This window comes from Scyliorhinus torazame, chromosome 6, assembly GCF_047496885.1.
Source record: "Scyliorhinus torazame isolate Kashiwa2021f chromosome 6, sScyTor2.1, whole genome shotgun sequence".
In the NCBI taxonomy this organism is placed as follows: Eukaryota; Metazoa; Chordata; class Chondrichthyes; order Carcharhiniformes; family Scyliorhinidae; genus Scyliorhinus; species Scyliorhinus torazame.
The window spans coordinates 28356899-28383495 of record NC_092712.1 but is presented as its reverse complement, the minus strand read 5'-3'; positions in this window follow the sequence as shown (position 1 = coordinate 28383495).

Genomic DNA, 26597 nt, shown 5'->3' with positions numbered 1-26597 from the left:
TAGAGAGTGAGATAGAGTGAGACTGAGAGCGGAGCCAGGTTGATAACAGAGAGTGAGAAAGAGTGAGACTGAGAGCGGAGCCGGGAGGATAATAGAGAGTGAGAAAGAGTGAGACTGAGAGCGGAGCCGGGAGGATTAGAGAGAGTGAGAAAGAGTGAGACTGAGAGCCGAGCCTGGAGGATAACAGAGAGTGAGAAAGAGTGAGACTGAGAGCGGAGCAGGGGTGATAACAGAGAGTGAGATAGAGTGAGACTGCGAATGGAGCCGGGAGTATATCAGAGAGTGAGAAACAGCGAGACTGAGAGCGGAGCCGGGAGGGTAACAGAGAGTGAGAAAGAGCGAGAGTGAGAATGGAGCCGGGAGGATAACTGAGAGTGAGAAAGAGTGAGACTGAGAGCGCAGCCGGGAGCATAATAGAGAGTGAGAAAGAGTGAGACTGAGAATGGAGCAGGGAGGATAACAGAGAGTGAGAAAGAGTGAGACTGATAGTGGACCCGGGAGGATCACAGAGAGTGAGAAAGAGTGAGACTGAGAGCGGATCCGTGTGGATAATAGAGAGTGAGAAAGTGCGAGGCTGAGAGCGGAGCCGGGAGGGTAAAAGAGTGAGAAAGAGTGAGACTGAGAGCGGAGCAGGGAGGATGACAGAGAGTGAGAAAGAGTGAGACTGAGAGCGGAGCCGGAGTGATAACTGAGAGTGAGAAAGAGTGAGACTGAGAGCGGAGCCGGGAGGATAATAGAGAGTGAGAAAGAGTGAGACTGAGAATGGAGCCGGGAGGATAACAGAGAGCGCGAAAGAGCGAGGCTGTGAGTCAAGTCGGGAGGATTACAGAGAGTGAGAAAGAGTGAGTCTGAGAGCGGATCTGGGTGGATAACAGAGAGTGAGAAAGTGCGAGGCTGAGATCGGAGCCGGGAGGGTAAAAGAGTGAGAAAAAGTGAGACTGAGAGCGGAGTCAGCAGGATGACAGAGAGTGACAAAGAGTGAGACTGAGAGTGGAGCTGGGGGTATAACAGAGAGTAAGAAAGAGCGAGACTGAGAGCGGAGCCAGGAGGATAATAGAGAGTGAGAAAGAGTGAGACTGAGAGCGGAGCCGGGGTGATAACAGAGAGTGAGAGAGTGAGATTGAGAGCGGAGCCGGGAGGATAATAGAGAGTGAGAAAGAGTGAGACTGAGTGGAGCCGGGAGGATAATAGAGAGTGAGACAGAGGGAGAATGAGAGCGGAGCCGGATGAATAACAGAGAATGAGGAAGAGTGAGACTGAGAGCGGAGCCGGGAGAATAACAGAGAGTGAGAAAGAGTGCGACTGAATGCGGAGCCGGGAGTATAACAGAGAGTGAGAAAGAGTGAGACTGAGAGTGGAGCTGGGAGTATAACAGAGAGTGAGAAAGAGGGACGCTGAGAGTGGAGCTGGGAGTCTCACAGAGAGTGAGAAAGAGTGAGAATGAGAGCGGAGCCGGGAGGATAATAGAGAGAGAGAAAGAGCGAGGCTGAGAGCGGAGCCGGGGTGATAACAGAGAGTGAGAAAGAGTGAGACAGTAAACGGAGCCGGGAGGATAACAGAGAGTGAGAAAGAGTGAGACTGAGAGTGGAGCCGGGAGGATAACAGAGAGTGAGAAAGAGTGAGACTGAGAGTGGAGCCGGGAGGCTAACAGAGAGTGAGAAAGAGTGAAACTGAGAGCGGATCCGGGTGGATAATAGAGAGCGAGATAGTGCGAGGCTGAGAGCGGAGCCGGGAGGGTAAATGAGTGAGAAAGAGTGAGACTGTGAGTGGAGCCGGGAGGATGACAGAGAGTGACATAGAGTGAGACTGAGAGTGGAGCCGGGAGGATAACAGAGAGTGAGAAAGAGTGAGACTGAGAACGGAGCCTGGAGGATAACAGAGAGTGAGGAAGAGCGAGACTGAGAGCGGAGCCGGGAGGATAATAGAGAGTGAGATAGAGTGAGACTGAGAGCGGAGCCAGGTTGATAACAGAGAGTGAGAAAGAGTGAGACTGAGAGCGGAGCCGGGAGGATAATAGAGAGTGAGAAAGAGTGAGACTGAGAGCGGAGCCGGGAGGATAACAGAGAGTGAGAAAGAGTGAGACTGAGAACGGAGCCTGGAGGATAACAGAGAGTGTGAAAGAGTGAGACTGAGAGCGGAGCAGGGGTGATAACAGAGAGTGAGATAGAGTGAGACTGCGAATGGAGCCGGGAGTATAACAGAGAGTGAGAAACAGCGAGACTGAGAGCTGAGCGGGAGGGTAACAGAGAGTGAGAAAGAGCGAGACTGAGAGTGGGGCCGGGAGGATAACAGAAAATGAGAAAGAGTGAGACTGAGAGTGGAGCTGGAAGGAAAACAGAGTGAGATACAGTGAGACTGAGAGCGGAGCTGGGAGGATAATAGAGAGTGAGAATCATAGAATCATAGAACTTACAGTGCAGAAGGAGGCCATTCGGCCCATCGAGTCTGCACCGGCTCTTGGAAAGAGCACCCTACCCAAGGTCAACACCTCCACCCTAACCCCATAACCCAGTAACCCAGTAACCCCACCCAACACTCAGGGCAATTTTTGGACACTATGGGCAATTTATCATGGCCAATCCACCTAACCTGCACATCTTTGGACTGTGGGAGGAAACCGGAGCACCAGGAGGAAACCAACGCACACACGGGGAGGATGTGCAGACTCCGCACAGACAGTGACCCAAGCCGGAATCGAACCTGGGACCCTGGAGCTGTGAAGCATTTGTGCTATCCACAATGCTACCGTGCTGCCCACTAGAAAGAGTGAGACTGAGAGCGGAGATGGGAGGATAACAGAGTGAGAAAGAGTGAGACTGAGAGCGGAGCCGGGAGGATAATAGAGAGAGACTGAGAGCGGAGCAGGGGTGATAACTGAGAGTGAGAAAGAGTGAGACTGAGATTGGATCCGGGAGGATAACAGAGAGTGAAAAAGAACGAGACTGAGAATGGCGCCGGGAGTATAACAGAGAGGGAGAAAGAGCGAGACTGAGAGCGGAGCCGGGAGGATAACAGAGAGTGAGAATGAACGAGACTGAGAATGGAGCCGGGAGTATAACAGAGAGTGAGAAAGAGTGAGACTGAGAGTGGAGCCGGGAGTATAACAGAGAGTGAGAAAGAGCGAGACTGAGAGTGGAGCCGGGAGTATAACAGAGAGTGAAAAAGAACGAGACTGAGAATGGCGCCGGGAGTATAACAGAGAGGGAGAAAGAGCGAGACTGAGAGCGGAGCTGGGAGGATAACAGTGAGTGAGAAAGAGCGAGACTGAGAGTGGAGCCGGGAGAATAACAGAGAATGAGGAAGAGTGAAACTGAGAGCGGAGCCGGGAGAATAACAGAGAGTGAGAAAGAGTGCGACTGAAAGCGGAGCCGGGAGTATAACAGAGAGTGAGAAAGAGGGACGCTGAGAGTGGAGCTGGGAGTCTCACAGAGAGTCAGAAAGAGTGAGACTGAGAGCGGAGCCGGGAGGATGACTGAGAGTGAGAAAGAGCGAGACTGAGAGTGGAGCCGTGAGGATAACTGAGAGTGAGAAAGAGTGAGACTGAGATTGGAGCCGGGAGGGTAACAGAGAGTGAGAAAGAGCGAGACTGAGAATGGAGCCGGGAGTATAACAGAGAGTGAGAATTAGTGAGACTGAGAGCGGAGCCGGGAGAATAACAGAGAGTGAGAAAGAGCGAGACTAAGAGCGGAGCCGGGAGGATAACAGAGAGTGAGAAAGAGTGAGTCTGAGAGTGGAGCCGGGAGTATAATAGAGAGGGAGAAAGAGCGAGACTGGGAGCGGAGCCGGGAGGATAACAGAGAGTGAGAAAGAGCGAGACTGAGAATGGAGCCGGGAGTATAACAGAGAGTGAGAAAGAGCGAGACTGAGAGTGGAGCCGGGAGCATAACAGAGAGTGAGAATTAGTGAGACTGAGAGCGGAGCCGGGAGTATAACAGAGAGTGAGAAAGAGCGAGACTAAGAGCGGAGCCGGGAGGATAACAGAGAGTGAGAAAGAGTGAGTCTGAGAGTGGAGCCGGGAGGATAACAGAGAATGAGAAAGAGCGAGACTGAGAGTGGAGCCGGGAGTATAACAGAGAGTGTAAAAGAGTGAGACTGAGAGTGGAGCCGGGAGGATAACAGTGAGTGAGAAAGAGTGAGACTGAGAGTGGAGCCGGGAAATTAACAGAGAGTGAGAATTAGTGAGACTGAGAGCGGAGCCGGGAGGATAACAGAGAGTGAGAAAGAGCGAGACTGAGAATGGAGCCGGGAGTATAACAGAGAGTGAGAAAGAGCGAGACTGAGAGCGGAGCCGGGAGGATAACAGAGAGTGAGAAAGAGCGAGACTGAGAATGGAGCCGGGAGTATAACAGAGAGTGAGAAAGAGCGAGACTGAGAGTGGAGCCGGGAGCATAACAGAGTGAGAATTAGTGAGACTGAGAGCGGAGCCGGGAGTATAACAGAGAGTGAGAAAGGGCGAGACTAAGAGCGGAGCCGGGAGGATAACAGAGAGTGAGAAAGAGTGAGTCTGAGAGTGGAGCCGGTAGGATAACAGAGAATGAGAAAGAGCGAGACTGAGAGTGGAGCCGGGAGGATAACAGAGAGTGAGAAAGAGTGAGTCTGAGAGTGGAGCCGGGAGGATAACAGAGAATGAGAAAGAGCGAGACTGAGAGTGGAGCCGGGAGGATAACAGAGAGTGAGAAAGAGTGAGTCTGAGAGTGGAGCCCGGAGGATAACAGAGAATGAGAAAGAGCGAGACTGAGAGTGGAGCCGGGAGGCTAACAGAGAGTGAGGAAGAGCGAGACTGAAAGTGGAGCCGGGAGGATAACAGAGTGAGAAAGAGTGAGACTGAGAGCGGAGCCGGGAGGATAATAGAGAGTGAGAAAGAGTGAGACTGAGAATGGAGCCGGGAGGATAACAGAGAGCGAGAAAGAGCGAGACTGAGACTCAAGTCGGGAGGATTACAGAGAGTGAGAAAGAGTGAAACTGAGAGCGGATCCGGGTGGATAATAGAGAGTGAGAAAGAGCGAGGCTGAGAGTGGAGCCGGGAGGATGACAGAGAGTGAGCAAGTGTGACACTGAGAGCGGAGCCGGGAGAATAACAGAGAGTGAGGAAGAGCGAGACTGAGAGCGGAGCCGGGAGGGTAAATGAGTGAGAAAGAGTGAGACTGTGAGTGGAGCCGGGAGGATGACAGAGAGTGACATAGAGTGAGACTGAGAGTGGAGCCGGGAGGATAACAGAGAGTGAGAAAGAGTGAGACTGAGAACGGAGCCTGGAGGATAACAGAGAGTGAGGAAGAGCGAGACTGAGAGCGGAGCCGGGAGGATAATAGAGAGTGAGATAGAGTGAGACTGAGAGCGGAGCCAGGTTGATAACAGAGAGTGAGAAAGAGTGAGACTGAGAGCGGAGCCGGGAGGATAATAGAGAGTGAGAAAGAGTGAGACTGAGAGCGGAGCCGGGAGGATAACAGAGAGTGAGAAAGAGTGAGACTGAGAACGGAGCCTGGAGGATAACAGAGAGTGTGAAAGAGTGAGACTGAGAGCGGAGCAGGGGTGATAACAGAGAGTGAGATAGAGTGAGACTGCGAATGGAGCCGGGAGTATAACAGAGAGTGAGAAACAGCGAGACTGAGAGCTGAGCGGGAGGGTAACAGAGAGTGAGAAAGAGCGAGACTGAGAGTGGGGCCGGGAGGATAACAGAAAATGAGAAAGAGTGAGACTGAGAGTGGAGCTGGAAGGAAAACAGAGTGAGATACAGTGAGACTGAGAGCGGAGCTGGGAGGATAATAGAGAGTGAGAATCATAGAATCATAGAACTTACAGTGCAGAAGGAGGCCATTCGGCCCATCGAGTCTGCACCGGCTCTTGGAAAGAGCACCCTACCCAAGGTCAACACCTCCACCCTAACCCCATAACCCAGTAACCCAGTAACCCCACCCAACACTCAGGGCAATTTTTGGACACTATGGGCAATTTATCATGGCCAATCCACCTAACCTGCACATCTTTGGACTGTGGGAGGAAACCGGAGCACCAGGAGGAAACCAACGCACACACGGGGAGGATGTGCAGACTCCGCACAGACAGTGACCCAAGCCGGAATCGAACCTGGGACCCTGGAGCTGTGAAGCATTTGTGCTATCCACAATGCTACCGTGCTGCCCACTAGAAAGAGTGAGACTGAGAGCGGAGATGGGAGGATAACAGAGTGAGAAAGAGTGAGACTGAGAGCGGAGCCGGGAGGATAATAGAGAGAGACTGAGAGCGGAGCAGGGGTGATAACTGAGAGTGAGAAAGAGTGAGACTGAGATTGGAGCCGGGAGGATAACAGAGAGTGAAAAAGAACGAGACTGAGAATGGCGCCGGGAGTATAACAGAGAGGGAGAAAGAGCGAGACTGAGAGCGGAGCCGGGAGGATAACAGAGAGTGAGAATGAACGAGACTGAGAATGGAGCCGGGAGTATAACAGAGAGTGAGAAAGAGTGAGACTGAGAGTGGAGCCGGGAGTATAACAGAGAGTGAGAAAGAGCGAGACTGAGAGTGGAGCCGGGAGTATAACAGAGAGTGAAAAAGAACGAGACTGAGAATGGCGCCGGGAGTATAACAGAGAGGGAGAAAGAGCGAGACTGAGAGCGGAGCTGGGAGGATAACAGTGAGTGAGAAAGAGCGAGACTGAGAGTGGAGCCGGGAGAATAACAGAGAATGAGGAAGAGTGAAACTGAGAGCGGAGCCGGGAGAATAACAGAGAGTGAGAAAGAGTGCGACTGAAAGCGGAGCCGGGAGTATAACAGAGAGTGAGAAAGAGGGACGCTGAGAGTGGAGCTGGGAGTCTCACAGAGAGTCAGAAAGAGTGAGACTGAGAGCGGAGCCGGGAGGATGACTGAGAGTGAGAAAGAGCGAGACTGAGAGTGGAGCCGTGAGGATAACTGAGAGTGAGAAAGAGTGAGACTGAGATTGGAGCCGGGAGGGTAACAGAGAGTGAGAAAGAGCGAGACTGAGAATGGAGCCGGGAGTATAACAGAGAGTGAGAATTAGTGAGACTGAGAGCGGAGCCGGGAGAATAACAGAGAGTGAGAAAGAGCGAGACTAAGAGCGGAGCCGGGAGGATAACAGAGAGTGAGAAAGAGTGAGTCTGAGAGTGGAGCCGGGAGTATAATAGAGAGGGAGAAAGAGCGAGACTGAGAGCGGAGCCGGGAGGATAACAGAGAGTGAGAAAGAGCGAGACTGAGAATGGAGCCGGGAGTATAACAGAGAGTGAGAAAGAGCGAGACTGAGAGTGGAGCCGGGAGCATAACAGAGAGTGAGAATTAGTGAGACTGAGAGCGGAGCCGGGAGTATAACAGAGAGTGAGAAAGAGCGAGACTAAGAGCGGAGCCGGGAGGATAACAGAGAGTGAGAAAGAGTGAGTCTGAGAGTGGAGCCGGGAGGATAACAGAGAATGAGAAAGAGCGAGACTGAGAGTGGAGCCGGGAGTATAACAGAGAGTGAGAAAGAGTGAGACTGAGAGTGGAGCCGGGAGGATAACAGTGAGTGAGAAAGAGTGAGACTGAGAGTGGAGCCGGGAGCATAACAGAGAGTGAGAATTAGTGAGACTGAGAGCGGAGCCGGGAGGATAACAGAGAGTGAGAAAGAGCGAGACTGAGAATGGAGCCGGGAGTATAACAGAGAGTGAGAAAGAGCGAGACTGAGAGCGGAGCCGGGAGGATAACAGAGAGTGAGAAAGAGCGAGACTGAGAATGGAGCCGGGAGTATAACAGAGAGTGAGAAAGAGCGAGACTGAGAGTGGAGCCGGGAGCATAACAGAGTGAGAATTAGTGAGACTGAGAGCGGAGCCGGGAGTATAACAGAGAGTGAGAAAGGGCGAGACTAAGAGCGGAGCCGGGAGGATAACAGAGAGTGAGAAAGAGTGAGTCTGAGAGTGGAGCCGGTAGGATAACAGAGAATGAGAAAGAGCGAGACTGAGAGTGGAGCCGGGAGGATAACAGAGAGTGAGAAAGAGTGAGTCTGAGAGTGGAGCCGGGAGGATAACAGAGAATGAGAAAGAGCGAGACTGAGAGTGGAGCCGGGAGGATAACAGAGAGTGAGAAAGAGTGAGTCTGAGAGTGGAGCCCGGAGGATAACAGAGAATGAGAAAGAGCGAGACTGAGAGTGGAGCCGGGAGGCTAACAGAGAGTGAGGAAGAGCGAGACTGAAAGTGGAGCCGGGAGGATAACAGAGTGAGAAAGAGTGAGACTGAGAGCGGAGCCGGGAGGATAATAGAGAGTGAGAAAGAGTGAGACTGAGAATGGAGCCGGGAGGATAACAGAGAGCGAGAAAGAGCGAGACTGAGACTCAAGTCGGGAGGATTACAGAGAGTGAGAAAGAGTGAAACTGAGAGCGGATCCGGGTGGATAATAGAGAGTGAGAAAGAGCGAGGCTGAGAGTGGAGCCGGGAGGATGACAGAGAGTGAGCAAGTGTGACACTGAGAGCGGAGCCGGGAGAATAACAGAGAGTGAGGAAGAGCGAGACTGAGAGCGGAGCCGGGAGGATAATAGAGAGTGAGATAGAGTGAGATTGAGAGCGGAGCCAGGTTGATAAGAGAGTGAGAAAGAGTGAGACTGAGAGCGGAGCCGGGAGGATAATAGAGAGTGAGAAAGAGTGAGACTGAGAGTGGAGCCGGGAGTATAACAGAGAGTGAGCAAGTGTGACACTGATAGCGGAGCCGGGAGAATAACAGAGAGTGAGGAAGAGCGAGACTGAGAGCGGAGCCGGGAGAATAATAGAGAGTGAGATAGAGTGAGATTGAGAGCGGAGCCAGGTTGATAACAGAGAGTGAGAAAGAGTGAGTCTGAGAGTGGAGCCGGTAGGATAACAGAGAATGAGAAAGAGCGAGACTGAGAGTGGAGCCGGGAGGATAACAGAGAGTGAGAAAGAGTGAGTCTGAGAGTGGAGCCGGGAGGATAACAGAGAATGAGAAAGAGCGAGACTGAGAGTGGAGCCGGGAGGATAACAGAGAGTGAGAAAGAGTGAGTCTGAGAGTGGAGCCCGGAGGATAACAGAGAATGAGAAAGAGCGAGACTGAGAGTGGAGCCGGGAGGCTAACAGAGAGTGAGGAAGAGCGAGACTGAAAGTGGAGCCGGGAGGATAACAGAGTGAGAAAGAGTGAGACTGAGAGCGGAGCCGGGAGGATAATAGAGAGTGAGAAAGAGTGAGACTGAGAATGGAGCCGGGAGGATAACAGAGAGCGAGAAAGAGCGAGACTGAGACTCAAGTCGGGAGGATTACAGAGAGTGAGAAAGAGTGAAACTGAGAGCGGATCCGGGTGGATAATAGAGAGTGAGAAAGAGCGAGGCTGAGAGTGGAGCCGGGAGGATGACAGAGAGTGAGGAAGAGCGAGACTGAGAGCGGAGCCGGGAGGATAACAGAGAGTGAGGAAGAGCGAGACTGAGAGCGGAGCCGGGAGGATAATAGAGAGTGAGATAGAGTGAGATTGAGAGCGGAGCCAGGTTGATAACAGAGAGTGAGAAAGAGTGAGACTGAGAGCGGAGCCGGGAGGATAATAGAGAGTGAGAAAGAGTGAGACTGAGAGTGGAGCCGGGAGTATAACAGAGAGTGAGCAAGTGTGACACTGAGAGCGGAGCCGGGAGAATAACAGAGAGTGAGGAAGAGCGAGACTGAGAGCGGAGCCGGGAGAATAATAGAGAGTGAGATAGAGTGAGATTGAGAGCGGAGCCAGGTTGATAACAGAGAGTGAGAAAGAGTGAGACTGAGAGCGGAGCCGGGAGGATAATAGAGAGTGAGAAAGAGTGAGACTGAGAGTGGAGCCGGGAGTATAACAGAGAGTGAGCAAGTGTGACACTGAGAGCGGAGCCGGGAGAATAACAGAGAGTGAGGAAGAGCGAGACTGAGAGCGGAGCCGGGAGAATAATAGAGAGTGAGATAGAGTGAGATTGAGAGCGGAGCCAGGTTGATAACAGAGAGTGAGAAAGAGTGAGACTGAGAGCGGAGCCGGGAGGATAATAGAGAGTGAGAAAGAGTGAGACTGAGAGCGGAGCCGGGAGGATAACAGAGAGTGAGAAAGAGTGAGACTGAGAGCGGAGCCTGGAGGATAACAGAGAGTGAGAAAGAGTGAGACTGAGAGCGGAGCAGGGGTGATAACAGAGAGTGAGATAGAGTGAGACTGCGAATGGAGCCGGGAGTATAACAGAGAGTGAGAAACAGCGAGACTGAGAGCGGAGCCGGGAGGGTAACAGAGAGTGAGAAAGAGCGAGAGTGAGAATGGAGCCGGGAGGATATCAGAGAGTGAGAAAGAGTGAGACTGAGCGCGGAGCCGGGGTTATAACAGAGAGTGAGAAAGAAGGAGACTGATAGTGGACCCGGGAGGATAACAGAGAGTGAGAAAGAGTGAGTCTGAGAGCGGATCCGTGTGGATAATAGAGAGTGAGAAAGTGCGAGGCTGAGAGCGGAGCCGGGAGGGTAAAAGAGTGAGAAAGAGTGAGACTGAGAGCGGAGCAGGGAGGATGACAGAGAGTGACAAAGAGTGAGACTGAGAGTGGAGCCGGGAGTATAACAAAGAGTGAGAAAGTGTGAGACTGAGAGCGGAGCCGGGAGGATAATAGAGAGTGAGAAAGAGTGAGACTGAGTGGAGCCGGGAGGATAACAGAGAGTGAGAAAGAGTGAGACTGAGAGTGGAGCTGGCAGGATAATATAGAGTGAGAAAGAGTGAGACTGAGAGCGGAGCCGGGGTGATAACTGAGAGTGAGAAAGAGTGAGACTGAGAGCGGAGCCGGGAGGATAATAGAGAGTGAGAAAGAGTGAGACTGAGAATGGAGCCGGGAGGATAACAGAGAGCGCGAAAGAGCGAGGCAGTGAGTCAAGTCGGGAGGATTACAGAGAGTGAGAAAGAGTGAGTCTGAGAGCGGATCTGGGTGGAAAACAGAGAGTGAGAAAGTGCGAGGCTGAGATCGGAGCCGGGAGGGTAAAAGAGTGAGAAAAAGTGAGACTGAGAGCGGAGTCAGCAGGATGACAGAGAGTGACAAAGAGTGAGACTGAGAGTGGAGCTGGGGGTATAACAGAGAGTAAGAAAGAGCGAGACTGAGAGCGGAGCCAGGAGGATAATAGAGAGTGAGAAAGAGTGAGACTGAGAGCGGAGCCGGGAGGATAATAGAGAGTGAGAAAGAGTGAGACTGAGTGGAGCCGGGAGGATAATAGAGAGTGAGAAAGAGCGAGAATGAGAGCGGAGCCGGATGAATAACAGAGAATGAGGAAGAGTGAGACTGAGAGCGGAGCCGGGAGAATAACAGAGAGTGAGAAAGAGTGCGACTGAAAGCGGAGCCGGGAGTATAACAGAGAGTGAGAAAGAGTGAGACTGAGAGTGGAGCTGGGAGTATAACAGAGAGTGAGAAAGAGGGACGCTGAGAGTGGAGCTGGGAGTCTCACAGAGAGTGAGAAAGAGTGAGACTGAGAGCGGAGCAGGGAGTATAACAGAGAGTGAGAAAGAGTGAGAATGAGAGCGGAGCCGGGAGGATAATAGAGAGAGAGAAAGAGCGAGGCTGAGAGCGGAGCCGGGGTGATAACAGAGAGTGAGAAAGAGTGAGACAGTAAACGGAGCCGGGAGGATAACAGAGAGTGAGAAAGAGTGAGACTGAAGGTGGAGCCGGGAGGATAACAGAGAGTGAGAAAGAGTGAGACTGAGAGTGGAGCCGGGAGGCTAACAGAGAGTGAGAAAGAGTGAGACTGAGAGTGGAGCCGGGAGGCTAACAGAGAGTGAGGAAGAGCGAGACTGAAAGTGGAGCCGGGAGGATTACAGAGAGTGAGAAAGAGTGAAACTGAGAGCGGATCCGGGTGGATAATAGAGAGCAAGATAGTGCGAGGCTGAGAGCGGAGCCGGGAGGGTAAATGAGTGAGAAAGAGTGAGACTGTGAGTGGAGCCGGGAGGATGACAGAGAGTGACAAAGAGTGAGACTGAGAGTGGAGCCGGGAGGATAACAGAGAGTGAGAAAGAGTGAGACTGAGAACGGAGCCTGGAGGATAACAGAGAGTGAGGAAGAGCGAGACTGAGAGCGGAGCCGGGAGGATAATAGAGAGTGAGATAGAGTGAGACTGAGAGCGGAGCCAGGTTGATAACAGAGAGTGAGAAAGAGTGAGACTGAGAGCGGATCCGGAAGGATAATAGAGAGTGAGAAAGAGTGAGACTGAGAGCGGAGCCGGGAGGATAACAGAGAGTGAGAAAGAGTGAGACTGAGAACGGAGCCTGGAGGATAACAGAGAGTGAGAAAGAGTGAGACTGAGAGCGGAGCAGGGGTGATAACAGAGAGTGAGATAGAGTGAGACTGCGAATGGAGCCGGGAGTATAACAGAGAGTGAGAAACAGCGAGACTGAGAGCTGAGCGGGAGGGTAACAGAGAGTGAGAAAGAGCGAGACTGAGAGTGGGGCCGGGAGGATAACAGAAAATGAGAAAGAGTGAGACTGAGAGTGGAGCTGGAAGGAAAACAGAGTGAGATACAGTGAGACTGAGAGCGGAGCTGGGAGGATAATAGAGAGTGAGAAAGAGTGAGACTGAGAGCGGAGCCGGGAGGATAATAGAGAGAGACTGAGAGCGGAGGAGGGGTGATAAAAGAGAGCGAGAAAGAGGAAGACTGAGAATGGAGCCGGGAGGATAACTGAGAGTGAGAAATAGTGAGACTGAGAGCGGAGATGGGAGGATAACAGAGTGAGAAAGAGTGAGACTGAGAGCGGAGCCGGGAGGATAATAGAGAGAGACTGAGAGCGGAGGAGGGGTGATAAAAGAGAGCGAGAAAGAGGAAGACTGAGAATGGAGCCGGGAGGATAACTGAGAGTGAGAAAGAGTGAGACTGAGATTGGAGCCGGGAGGGTAACAGAGTGCGAAAGAGCAAGACTGAGAATGGAGCCGGGAGGATAACAGAGAGTGAGAAAGAACGAGACTGAGAATGGCGCCGGGAGTATAACAGAGAGGGAGAAAGAGCGAGACTGAGAGCGGAGCCGGGAGGATAACAGAGAGTGAGAAAGAGCGAGACTGAGAATGGAGCCGGGAGTATAACAGAGAGTGAGAAAGAGCGAGACTGAGAGTGGAGCCGGGAGTATAACAGAGAGTGAGAATTAGTGAGACTGAGAGCGGAGCCGGGAGAATAACAGAGAATGAGGAAGAGTGAAACTGAGAGCGGAGCCGGGAGAATAACAGAGAGTGAGAAAGAGTGCGACTGAAAGCGGAGCCGGGAGTATAACAGAGAGTGAGAAAGAGTGAGACTGAGAGTGGAGCTGGGAGTATAACAGAGAGTGAGAAAGAGTGAGACTGAGAGCGGAGCAGGTAGTATAATAGAGAGTGAGAAAGAGTGAGACTGAGAGCGGAGCCGGGAGGATAATAGAGAGAGAGAAAGAGCGAGGCTGAGAGCGGAGCCGGGAGGATGACTGAGAGTGAGAAAGAGTGAGACTGAGATTGGAGCCGGGAGGGTAACAGAGAGTGAGAAAGAGCGAGACTGAGAATGGAGCCGGGAGTATAACAGAGAGTGAGAAAGAACGAGACTGAGAGTGGAGCCGGGAGTATAACAGAGAGTGAGAATTAGTGAGACTCAGAGTGGAGCCGGGAGTATAACAGAGAGTGAGAATTAGTGAGACTGAGAGCGGAGCCGGGAGAATAACAGAGAGTGAGAAAGAGCGAGACTGAGAGTGGAGCCGGGAGGATAACAGAGAGTGAGAAAGAGTGAGACTGAGAGCGGAGCCGGCAGAATAACAGAGAGTGAGAAAGAGCGAGACTGAGAGCGGAGCCGGGAGGATAACAGAGAGTGAGAAAGAGCGAGACTGAGAGTGGAGCCGTGAGGATAACTGAGAGTGAGAAAGAGTGAGACTGAGATTGGAGCCGGGAGGGTAACAGAGAGTGAGAAAGAGCGAGACTGAGAATGGAGCCGGGAGTATAACAGAGAGTGAGAATTAGTGAGACTGAGAATGGAGCCGGGAGTATAACAGAGAGTGAGAATTAGTGAGACTGAGAGCGGAGCCGGGAGAATAACAGAGAGTGAGAAAGAGCGAGACTGAGAGTGGAGCCGGGAGGATAACAGAGAGTGAGAAAGAGTGAGACTGAGAGCGGAGCCGGCAGGATAATAGAGAGTGAGAAAGAGTGAGACTGAGAGCGGAGCCGGCAGGATAATAGAGAGTGAGAAAGAGTGAGACTGAGAGTGGAGCCGGGGTGATAACTGAGAGTGAGAAATAGTGAGACTGAGAGCGGAGCTGGGAGGATAACAGAGAGTGAGAAAAAGCGAGACTGAGAGTCGAGCCGGGAGTATAACAGAGAGTGAGAACGAGTGAGACTGAGAGTGGAGCTGGGAGGTTAACAGAGAGTGAGAATTAGTGAGACTGAGAGTGGAGCTGGGAGTATAAAAGAGAGTGAGAAAGAGTGAGACTGAGAGTTGATCCGGGGTGATAACAGAGAGTGAGAAAGAATGACACTGAGAGCGGAGCCAGGAGGATAATAGAGAGTGAGAAAGAGTGAGACTGAGAGTGGAGCCGGGAGGATAACAGAGAGTGAGAAAGAGTGAGACTGAGAGCGGAGCCGGTGTGACAACAGAGAGTGAGATAGAGTGAGACTGCGAATGGAGCCAGGAGTATAACAGAGAGTGAGAAACAGCGAGACTGAGAGCGGAGCCGGGAGGGTAACAGAGAGTGAGAAAGAGCGAGAGTGAGAGTGGGGCCGGGAGGATAACAGAGAATGAGAAAGAGTGAGACTGAGAGCGGAGCCGGGAGGATAATAGAGAGTGAGAAAGAGAGAGACTGAGAGCGGAGCAGGGGTGATAACAGAGAGTGAGAAAGAGGAAGACTGAGAATGGAGCCGGGAGGATAACTGAGAGTGAGAAAGAGTGAGACTGAGAGCGGAGCCGGGAGCATAATAGAGAGTGAGAATGAGTGAGACTGAGAATGGAGCAGGGAGGATAACAGAGAGTGAGAAAGAGTGAGACTGAGAGCGCAGCAGGGGGTATAACAGATAGTGAGAAAGAGTGAGACTGAAAGTGGGGCCGGGAGGATAAGAGAGAGTGAGAAAGAGTGAGGTTGAGAGTCGAGTCTGGAGGATTACAGAGAGTGAGAAAGAGTGAGACTGAGAGTTAATCCGGAAGGATAACAGAGAGCGAGAAAGAAGGAGACTGAGAGTGGACCCGGTAGGATAACAGAGAGTGAGAAAGTGCAAGGCTGAGAGCGGAGCCGGGAGGGTAAAAGAGTGAGAAAAAGTGAGACTGAGAGCGGAGCCGGCGCAATAACAGAGTGAGAAATTGTGAGACTGAGAGCGGAGTCGGGAGGATAACAGAGAGTGAGAAAGAGTAAGACTGAGAGCGGAGCCGGTGTGACAACAGAGAGTGAGATAGAGTGAGACTGCGAATGGAGCCGGGAGTATAACAGAGAGTGAGAAACAGCGAGACTGAGAGTGGGGCCGGGAGGATAACAGAGAATGAGAAAGAGTGAGACTGAGAGCGGAGCCGGGAGGATAATAGAGATTGAGAAAGAGAGAGACTGAGAGGGGAGCAGGTGTGATAACAGAGAGTGAGAAAGAGGAAGACTGAGAATGGAGCCGGGGGAATAACTGAGAGTGAGAAAGAGTGAGACTGAGAGCGGAGCCGGGAGCATAATAGAGAGTGAGAATGAGTGAGACTGAGAATGGAGCAGGGAGGATAACAGAGAGTGAGAAAGAGTGAGACTGAGAGCGCAGCCGGGGGTATAACAGATAGTGGGAAAGAGTGAGGCTGAGAGTCGAGTCTGGAGGATTACAGAGAGTGAGAAAGAGTGAGACTGAGAGTCGATCCGGGAGGATAACAGAGAGCGAGAAAGAAGGAGACTGAGAGTGGACCCGGGAGGATAACAGAGAGCGAGAAAGAAGGAGACTGAGAGCGGAGCCAGGAGGATAAAAGAGTGAGAAAAAGTGAGACTGTGAGCGGAGCCGGGAGGATGACAGAGAGTGACAAAGAGTGAGACTGAGAGTGCAGCCGGGAGTATAAAAGAGAGTGAGAAAGTGTGAGACTGAGAGCGGAGCCGGGAGGATCATAGAGAGTGAGAAAGAGTCAGACTGCGTGTGGAGCCGGGAGGATAACAGAGAGTGAGAAAGAGTGAGACTGAGAGTGGAGCTGGGAGTATAAAGGAGAGTGAGAAAGAGTGAGACTGAGAGGGGAGCCGGTAGGATAATATGGAGTGAGAATGAGTGAGACTGAGAGCGGAGCCGGGGTGATAACTGAGAGAGAGAAAGAGTGAGACTGAGAGCGGAGCCGGGAGGATAATAGAGAGTGAGAAAGAGTGAGACTGAGAATGGAGCCGGGAGGATAACAGAGAGCGAGAAAGAGCGAGGCTGAGACTCAAGTCGGGAGGATTACAGAGAGTGAGAAAGAGTGAGACTGAGAGCGGATCCGGGTGGATAATAGAGAGTGAGAAAGTGCGAGGCTGAGAGCGGAGCCGAGAGGGTAAAAGAGTGAGAAAGAGTGAGACTGAGAATGGAGCCGGCAGGATGACAGAGAGTGACAAAGGTTGAGACTGAGAGTGGAGCCGGGAGTATAACAGAGAGTGAGAAAGAGTGAGACTGAGAATGGAGCCGGGAGGATAACTGAGAGTGAGAAAGAGTGAGACTGAGAGCGGAGCCGTGAGCATAATAGAGAGTGAGAAAGAGTGAGACTGAGAATGGAGCACGGAGGATAACAGAGAGTGAGAAACAGTGAGACTGAGAGCGGAGCCGGGGTTATAACAGAGAGTGAGAAAGAAGGAGACTGATAGTGGACCCGGGAGGATAACAGAGAGTGAGAAAGAGTGAGACTGAGAGCGGACCGGGTGGATAATAGAGAGTGAGAATGTGCGAGGCTGCGAGCGGAGCCGGGAGGGTAAAAGAGTGAGAAAGAGTGAGACTGAGAGCGGAGCAGGGAGGATGACAGAGAGTGACAAAGAGTGAGACTGAGAGTGGAGCCGGGAGTATAACAAAGAGTGAGAAAGTGTGAGACTGAGAGCGGAGCCGGGAGGATATTAGAGAGTGTGAAAGAGTGAGACTGAGAGTGGAGCCGGGAGGATAACAGAGAGTGAGAAAGAGTGAGACTGAGAGCGGATCTGGCAGGATAAAATAGAGTGAGAAAGAGTGAGACTGAGAGCGGAGCCGGGGTGATAACTGAGAGTGAGAAAGAGTGAGACTGAGAGCGGAGCCGGGAGGACAATAGAGAGTGAGAAAGAGTGAGACTGAGAATGGAGCCGGGAGGATAACAGAGAGCGCGAAAGAGCGAGGCTGTGAGTCAAGTCGGGAGGATTACAGAGAGTGAGAAAGAGTGAGACTGAGAGCGGATCCGGGTGGATAACAGAGAGTGAGAAAGTGCGAGGCTGAGATCGGAGCCGGGAGGGTAAAAGAGTGAGAAAAAGTGAGACTGAGAGAGGAGTCAGCAGGATGACAGAGAGTGACAAAGAGTGAGACTGAGAGTGGAGCTGGGGGTATAACAGAGAGTAATAAAGAGCGAGACTGAGAGCGGAGCCAGGTGGATAATAGAGAGTGAGAAAGAGTGAGACTGAGAGCGGAGCCGGGGTGATAACAGAGAGTGAGAGAGTGAGATTGAGAGCGGAGCCGGGAGGATAATCGAGAGTGAGAAAGAGTGAGACTGAGAGTGGAGCCGTGAGGATAATAGAGAGTGATAAAGAGCGAGACTGAGAGTGGAGCCGGCAGGATAATATAGAGTGAGAATGAGTGAGACTGAGAGCGGAGCCGGGAGGATAATAGAGAGTGAGAAAGAGTGAGACTGAGAATGGAGCCGGGAGGATAACAGAGAGCGAGAAAGAGCGAGGCTGAGACTCAAGTCGGGAGGATTACAGAGAGTGAGAAAGAGTGAGACTGAGAGCGGATCCAGGTGGATAATAGAGACTGAGAAAGTGCGCGGGTGAGAGCGGAGCCGAGAGGGTAAAAGAGTGAGAAAGACTGAGACTGAGAGCGGAGCCGGGAGGATAATAGAGAATGAGAAAGAGTGAGACTGAGAGCGGAGCCGGGGTGATAACAGAGAGTGAGAAAGAGGAAGACTGAGAATGGAGCAGGGCGGATAACTGAGAGTGAGAAAGAGTGAGACTGAGACCGGAGCCGGGAGCATAATAGAGAGTGAGAATGAGTGAGACTGAGAATGGAGCAGGGAGGATAACAGAGAGTGAGAAAGTGTGAGACTGAGCGCGGAGCCGGGGTTATAACAGAGAGTGAGAAAGAAGGAGACTGATAGTGGACCCGGGAGGTTAACAGAGAGTGAGAAAGAGTGAGACTGAGAGCGGATCCGAGTGGATAATAGAGAGTGAGAAAGTGCGAGGCTGAGAGCGGAGCCGGGAGGGTAAAAGAGTGAGAAAGAGTGAGACTGAGAGCGGAGCAGGGAGGATGACAGAGAGTGACAAAGAGTGAGACTGAGAGTGGAGCCGGGAGTATAACAGAGAGTGAGAAAGAGTGAGAATGAGAGTGGAGCCAGGAGGATAATAGAGAGAGAGAAAGAGTGAGACTGAGAGCGGAGCCGGGGTGATAACAGAGAGGGAGAGAGTGAGACTGAGAGCGGAGCCGGGAGGATAATCGAGAATGAGAAAGAGTGAGACTGAGAGTGGAGCCGGGAGGATAATAGAGAGTGATAAAGACCGAGACTGAGAGTGGAGCCGGGAGGATAATAGAGATGAGACTGAGAGTGGAGCTGGGGTATAACAGAGAGTAAGAAAGAGCGAGACTGAGAGCGGAGCCGGGAGGATAATAGAGAACGAGAAAGAGTGAGACTGAGAGCGGAGCCGGGGTGATAACAGAGAGTGAGAGAGTGAGACTGAGAGCGGAGCCGGGAGGATAATAGATAGTGAGAAAGAGTGAGACTGAGAGCGGAGCCGGGAGGATAATAGAGAGTGAGAAAGAGTGAGAATGAGAGCGGAGCCGGGAGGATAATAGAGAGTGAGAAAGAGTGAGACTGAAAACGGAGCCGGGAGTATAACAGAGAGTGAGAAAGAGTGAGACTGAGAGCGGAGCTGGGAGAATAACTGAGAGTGAGAAAGAGTGAGACTGAGAGCGGAGCCGGGAGCATAATAGAGAGTGAGAAAGAGTGAGACTGAGAATGGAGCAGGGAGGATAACAGAGAGTGAGAAAGAGTGAGAATGAGCGCGGAGCCGGGGTTATAACAGAGAGTGAGAAAGAAGGAGACTGATAGTGCACACGGGAGGATAACAGAGAGTGAGAAAGAGTGAGACTGAGAGCGGATCCGGGTGGATAACAGAGAGTGAGAAAGAGTGAGACTGAGAGCGGATCCGGGTGGATAATAGAGAGTGAGAAAGTGCGAGGCTGAGAGCGGAGCCGGGAGGGTAAAAGAGTGAGAAAGACTAAGACTGAGAGCGGAGCAGGGAGGATGACAGAGAGTGACAAAGAGTGTGACTGAGAGTGGAGCCGGGAGAATAACAGAGAGTGAGATAGAGTGAGACTGAGAGTGGAGCTGGGAGTATAAAAGAGAGGGAGAAAGAGTGAGACTGAGAGCGGATCCGGCAGGATAAAATAGAGTGAGAAAGAGTGAGACTGAGAGCGGAGCCAGGAGGATAATAGAGAGAGAGAAAGAGTGAGACTGAGAGCGGAGCCGGGGTGATAACAGAGAGGGAGAGAGTGAGATTGAGAGCGGAGCCGGGAGGATAATCGAGAATGAGAAAGAGTGAGACTGAGAGTGGAGCCGGGAGGATAACAGTGAGTGAGAAAGTGCGAGGCTGAGATCGGAGCCGGGAGGGTAAAAGAGTGAGAAAAAGTGAGACTGAGAGCGGAGTCAGCAGGATGACAGAGAGTGACAAAGAGTGAGACTGAGAGTGGAGCTGGGGGTATAACAGAGAGTAATAAAGAGCGAGACTGAGAATGGAGCCGGGAGGATAACAGAGAGCGCGAAAGAGCGAGGCTGTGAGTCAAGTCGGGAGGATTACAGAGAGTGAGAAAGAGTGAGACTGAGAGCGGATCCGGGTGGATAACAGAGAGTGAGAAAGTGCGAGGCTGAGATCGGAGCCGGGAGGGTAAAAGAGTGAGAAAAAGTGAGACTGAGAGCGGAGTCAGCAGGATGACAGAGAGTGACAAAGAGTGAGACTGAGAGTGGAGCTGGGGGTATAACAGAGAGTAATAAAGAGCGAGACTGAGAGCGGAGCCAGGTGGATAATAGAGAGTGAGAACGAGTGAGACTGAGAGCGGAGCCGGGGTGATAACAGAGAGTGAGAGAGTGAGATTGAGAGCGGAGCCGGGAGGATAATCGAGAGTGAGAAAGAGTGAGACTGAGAGTGGAGCCGGGAGGATAATAGAGAGTGATAAAGACCGAGACTGAGAGTGGAGCCGGGAGGATAATAGAGAGTGAGAAAGAGTGAGACTGTGAGCGGAGCCGGTGTGATAACAGAGAGTGAGAAAGAGTGAGACTGAAAACGGAGCCGGGAGTATAACAGAGAGTGAGGAAGAGCGAGACTGAGAATGGAGCCGGGAGGATAACAGAGAGCGCGAAAGAGCGAGGCTGTGAGTCAAGTCGGGAGGATTACAGAGAGTGAGAAAGAGTGAGACTGAGAGCGGATCCGGGTGGATAACAGAGAGTGAGAAAGTGCGAGGCTGAGATCGGAGCCGGGAGGGTAAAAGAGTGAGAAAAAGTGAGACTGAGAGCGGAGTCAGCAGGATGACAGAGAGTGACAAAGAGTGAGACTGAGAGTGGAGCTGGGGGTATAACAGAGAGTAAGAAAGAGCGAGACTGAGAGCGGAGCCAGGAGGATAATAGAGAGTGAGAAAGAGTGAGACTGAGAGCGGAGCCGGGGTGATAACAGAGAGTGAGAAAGAGCGAGACTGAGAGTGGAGCCGTGAGGATAATAGAGAGTGATAAAGAGCGAGACTGAGAGTGCAGCCGGCAGGATAATATAGAGTGAGAATGAGTGAGACTGAGAGCGGAGCCGGGAGGATAATCGTGAGTGAGAAAGAGTGAGACTGAGAGTGGAGCCGTGAGGATAATAGAGAGTGATAAAGAGCGAGACTGAGAGTGGAGCCGGCAGGATAATATAGAGTGAGAATGAGTGAGACTGAGAGCGGAGCCGGGAGGATAATAGAGAGTGAGAAAGAGTGAGACTGAGAATGGAGCCGGGAGGATAACAGAGAGCGAGAAAGAGCGAGGCTGAGACTCAAGTCGGGAGGATTACAGAGAGTGAGAAAGAGTGAGACTGAGAGCGGATCCAGGTGGATAATAGAGACTGAGAAAGTGCGCGGGTGAGAGCGGAGCCGAGGGGGTAAAAGAGTGAGAAAGACTGAGACTGAGAGCGGAGCCGGGAGGATAATAGAGAATGAGAAAGAGTGAGACTGAGAGCGGAGCCGGGGTGATAACAGAGAGTGAGAAAGAGGAAGACTGAGAATGGAGCCGGGCGGATAACTGAGAGTGAGAAAGAGTGAGACTGAGACCAGAGCCGGGAGCATAATAGAGAGTGAGAAAGAGCGAGACTGAGAATGGAGCAGGGAGGATAACAGAGAGTGAGAAAGTGTGAGACTGAGCGCGGAGCCGGGGTTATAACAGAGAGTGAGAAAGAAGGAGACTGATAGTGGACCCGGGAGGTTAACAGAGAGTGAGAAAGAGTGAGACTGAGAGCGGATCCGAGTGGATAATAGAGAGTGAGAAAGTGCGAGGCTGAGAGCGGAGCCGGGAGGGTAAAAGAGTGAGAAAGAGTGAGACTGAGAGCGGAGCAGGGAGGATGACAGAGAGTGACAAAGAGTGAGACTGAGAGTGGAGCCGGGAGTATAACAGAGAGTGAGAAAGTGTGAGACTGAGAGCGGAGCCGGGGTGATAACAGAGAGGGAGAGAGTGAGATTGAGAGCGGAGCCGGGAGGATAATCGAGAATGAGAAAGAGTGAGACTGAGAGTGGAGCCGGGAGGATAATAGAGAGTGATAAAGACCGAGACTGAGAGTGGAGCCGGGAGGATAATAGAGATGAGACTGAGAGTGGAGCTGGGGTATAACAGAGAGTAAGAAAGAGCGAGACTGAGAGCGGAGCCGGGAGGATAATAGAGAACGAGAAAGAGTGAGACTGAGAGCGGAGCCGGGGTGATAACAGAGAGTGAGAGAGTGAGACTGAGAGCGGAGCCGGGAGGATAATAGATAGTGAGAAAGAGTGAGACTGAGAGCGGAGCCGGGAGGATAATAGAGAGTGAGAAAGAGTGAGAATGAGAGCGGAGCCGGGAGGATAATAGAGAGTGAGAAAGAGTGAGACTGAAAACGGAGCCGGGAGTATAACAGAGAGTGAGAAAGAGTGAGACTGAGAGCGGAGCTGGGAGAATAACTGAGAGTGAGAAAGAGTGAGACTGAGAGCGGAGCCGGGAGCATAATAGAGAGTGAGAAAGAGTGAGACTGAGAATGGAGCAGGGAGGATAACAGAGAGTGAGAAAGAGTGAGAATGAGCGCGGAGCCGGGGTTATAACAGAGAGTGAGAAAGAAGGAGACTGATAGTGCACACGGGAGGATAACAGAGAGTGAGAAAGAGTGAGACTGAGAGCGGATCCGGGTGGATAACAGAGAGTGAGAAAGAGTGAGACTGAGAGCGGATCCGGGTGGATAATAGAGAGTGAGAAAGTGCGAGGCTGAGAGCGGAGCCGGGAGGGTAAAAGAGTGAGAAAGAGTGAGACTGAGAGCGGAGCAGGGAGGATGACAGAGAGTGACAAAGAGTGTGACTGAGAGTGGAGCCGGGAGAATAACAGAGAGTGAGATAGAGTGAGACTGAGAGTGGAGCTGGGAGTATAAAAGAGAGTGAGAAAGAGTGAGACTGAGAGCGGATCCGGCAGGATAAAATAGAGTGAGAAAGAGTGAGACTGAGAGCGGAGCCAGGAGGATAATAGAGAGTGATAAAGACCGAGACTGACAGTGGAGCCGGGAGGATAATAGAGAGTGAGAAAGAGTGAGACTGAAAACGGAGCCGGGAGTATAACAGAGAGTGAGAAAGAGTGAGACTGAGAGCGGAGCCGGGGTGATAACAGAGAGTGAGAAAGAGTGAGACTGAAAACGGAGCCGGGAGTATAACAGAGAGTGAGGAAGAGCGAGACTGAGAGCGGAGCCAGGAGGATAATAGAGAGTGAGAAAGAGTGAGAATGAGAGCGGAGCCGGGAGGATAATAGAGAGTGAGAAAGAGTGAGACTGAAAACGGAGCCGGGAGTATAACAGAGAGTGAGAAAGAGTGAGACTGAGAGCGGATCCGGGTGGATAACAGAGAGTGAGAAAGAGTGAGACTGAGAGTGGAGCCGGGGTTATAACAGAGAGTGAGAAAGAAGGAGACTGATAGTGCACACGGGAGGATAACAGAGAGTGAGAAAGAGTGAGACTGAGAGCGGATCCGGGTGGATAATAGAGAGTGAGAAAGTGCGAGGCTGAGAGCGGAGCCGGGAGGGTAAAAGAGTGAGAAAGAGTGAGACTGAGAGCGGAGCAGGGATGATGACAGAGAGTGACAAAGAGTGTGACTGAGACTGGAGCCGGGAGGATAACAGAGAGTGAGAAAGAGTGAGACTGAGAGTGGAGCTGTGAGTATAAAAGAGAGTGAGAAAGAGGGAGACTGAGAGCGGATCCGGCAGGATAAAATAGAGTGAGAAAGAGTGAGACTGAGAGCGGAGCCGGGGTGATAACTGAGAGTGAGAAAGAGTGAGACTGAGAGCGGAGCCGGGAGGATAATAGAGAATGAGAAAGAGTGAGACTGAGAATGGAGCCGGGAGGATAACAGAGAGCGCGAAAGAGCGAGGCTGTGAGTCAAGTCGGGAGGATTACAGAGAGCGAGAAAGAGTGAGACTGAGAGCGGATCCGAGTGGATAACAGAGAGTGAGAAAGTGCGAGGCTGAGATTGGAGCCGGGAGGGTAAAAGAGTGAGAAAAAGTGAGACTGAGAGCGGAGTCAGCAGGATGACAGAGAGTGACAAAGAGTGAGACTGAGAGTGGAGCTGGGGGTATAACAGACAGTAAGAAAGAGCGAGACTGAGAGAGGAGCCAGGAGGATAATAGAGAGTGAGAACGAGTGAGACTGAGAGCGGAGCCGGGGTGATAACAGAGAGTGAGAAAGAGTGAGACTGAGAGCGGAGCCGGGGTGATAACAGAGAGTGAGAAAGAGTGAGATTGAGAGCGGAGCCGGGAGGATAACAGAGAGTGAGAAAGAGAGAGACTGAGAGTGGAGCTGGGGTATAACAGAGAGTAATAAAGAGCGAGACTGAGAGCGGAGCCGGGAGGATAATAGAGAGCGAGAAAGAGTGAGACTGGGAGCGGAGCCGGGATGATAACAGAGAGTGAGAGAGTGAGACTGAGAGCGGAGCCGGGAGGATAATAGAGAGTGAGAAAGAGTGAGACTGAGAGCGGAGCCGGGAGGATAATAGAGAGTGAAAAAGAATGAGATTGAGAGCGGAGCCGGGAGGATAATAGAGAGTGAGAAAGAGTGAGACAGAAAACGGAGTCGGGAGTATAACAAAATGAGAGAAAGAGTGAGACTGAGTGCGGAGCTGGGAGAATAACAGAGAGTGAGAAAGAGTGAGACTGAGCGCGGATCCGGGGCTATAACAGAGACTGAGAAAGAAGGAGACTGATATTGGACCCGGGAGGATAACAGAGAGTGAGAAAGAGTGAGACTGAGAGCGGATCCGGGTGGATAACAGAGAGTGAGAAAGTGCGAGGCCGAGAGCGGAGCCGGGAGGGTAAAAGAGTGAGAAAGAGTGAGACTGAGAGCGGAGCAGGGAGGATGACAGAGAGTGACAAAGAGTGAGACTGAGAGTGGAGCCGGGAGTATAACAGAGAGTGAGAAAGTGTGAGACTGAGAGCGGAGCCGGGAGGATAATAGAGAGTGAGAAAGAGTGAGACTGAGAGTGGAGCCGTGTGGATAACAGAGAGTGAGAAAGAGTGAGACTGAGAGTGGAGCCGGGAGGATAATAGAGAGTGAGAAAGAGTGAGACTGAGAATGGAGCCGGGATGATAACAGAGAGCGCGAAAGAGCGAGGCTGTGAGTCAAGTCGGGAGGATTACAGAGAGTGAGAAAGAGTGAGACTGAGAGCGGATCCGGGTGGATAACAGAGAGTGAGAAAGTGCGAGGCTGAGATCGGAGCCGGGAGGGTAAAAGAGTGAGAAAAAGTGAGACTGAGAGCGGAGTCAGCAGGCTGACAGAGAGTGACAAAGTGTGAGACTGAGAGTGGAGCTGGGGGTATAACAGAGAGTGAGAAAGAGAGAATGAGGGCGGAGCCGGGGTGATAACAGAGAGTGAGAGAGAGTGAGATTGAGAGCGGAGCCAGGAGGATAATCGAGAGTGAGAAAGAGTGAGACTGAGAGTGGAGCCGGGAGGATAATAGAGAGTGATAAAGAGCGAGACTGAGAGCGGAGCCGGGAGGATAATAGACAGTGAGAAAGAGTGAGAATGAGAGCGGAGCCGGTAGGATGATAGAGAGTGAGAAAGAGTGAGACTGAGAGCGGAGCCGGGGTGATAACAGAGAGTGAGAAAGAGTGAGAATGAGAGCGGAGCCGTGAGGATAATAGAGAGTGTGGAAGAGCGAGACTGAGAGAGGAGCCAGGAGGATAATAGAGATGAGACTGAGAGTGGAGCTGGGGTATAACAGAGAGTAAGAAAGAGCGAGACTGAGAGCGGAGCCGGGAGGATAATAGAGAACGAGAAAGAGTGAGACTGAGAGCGGAGCCGGGGTGATAACAGAGAGTGAGAGAGTGAGACTGAGAGCGGAGCCGGGAGGATAATAGATAGTGAGAAAGAGTGAGACTGAGAGCGGAGCCGGGAGGATAATAGAGAGTGAGAAAGAGTGAGAATGAGAGCGGAGCCGGGAATATAATAGAGAGTGAGAAAGAGTGAGACTGAAAACGGAGCCGGGAGTATAACAGAGAGTGAGAAAGAGTGAGACTGAGAGCAGAGCTGGGAGAATAACTGAGAGTGAGAAAGAGTGAGACTGAGAGCGGAGCCGGGAGCATAATAGAGAGTGAGAAAGAGTGAGACTGAGAATGGAGCAGGGAGGATAACAGAGAGTGAGAAAGAGTGAGAATGAGCGCGGAGCCGGGGTTATAACAGAGAGTGAGAAAGAAGGAGACTGATAGTGCACACGGGAGGATAACAGAGAGTGAGAAAGAGTGAGACTGAGAGCGGATCCGGGTGGATAACAGAGAGTGAGAAAGAGTGAGACTGAGAGCGGATCCGGGTGGATAATAGAGAGTGAGAAAGTGCGAGGCTGAGAGCGGAGCAGGGAGGATGACAGAGAGTGACAAAAAGTGTGACTGAGACTGGAGCCGGGAGGATAACAGAGAGTGAGAAAGAGTGAGACTGAGAGTGGAGCTGGGAGGATAACAGAGAGTGAGAAAGAGTGAGACTGAGAGCGGATCCGGCAGGATAAAATAGAGTGAGAAAGAGTGAGACTGAGAGCGGAGCCGGTGTGATAACTGAGAGTGAGAAAGAGTGAGACTGAGAGCGGAGCCGGGAGGATAATAGAGAATGAGAAATAGTGAGACTGAGAATGGAGCTGGGAGGATAACAGAGAGCGCGAAAGAGCGAGGCTGTGAGTCAAGTCGGGAGGATTACAGAGAGCGAGAAAGAGTGAGACTGAGAGCGTATCCGGGTGGATAACAGAGAGTCAGAAAGAGTGAGACTGAGAGCGGATCCGGGTGGATAACAGAGAGTCAGAAA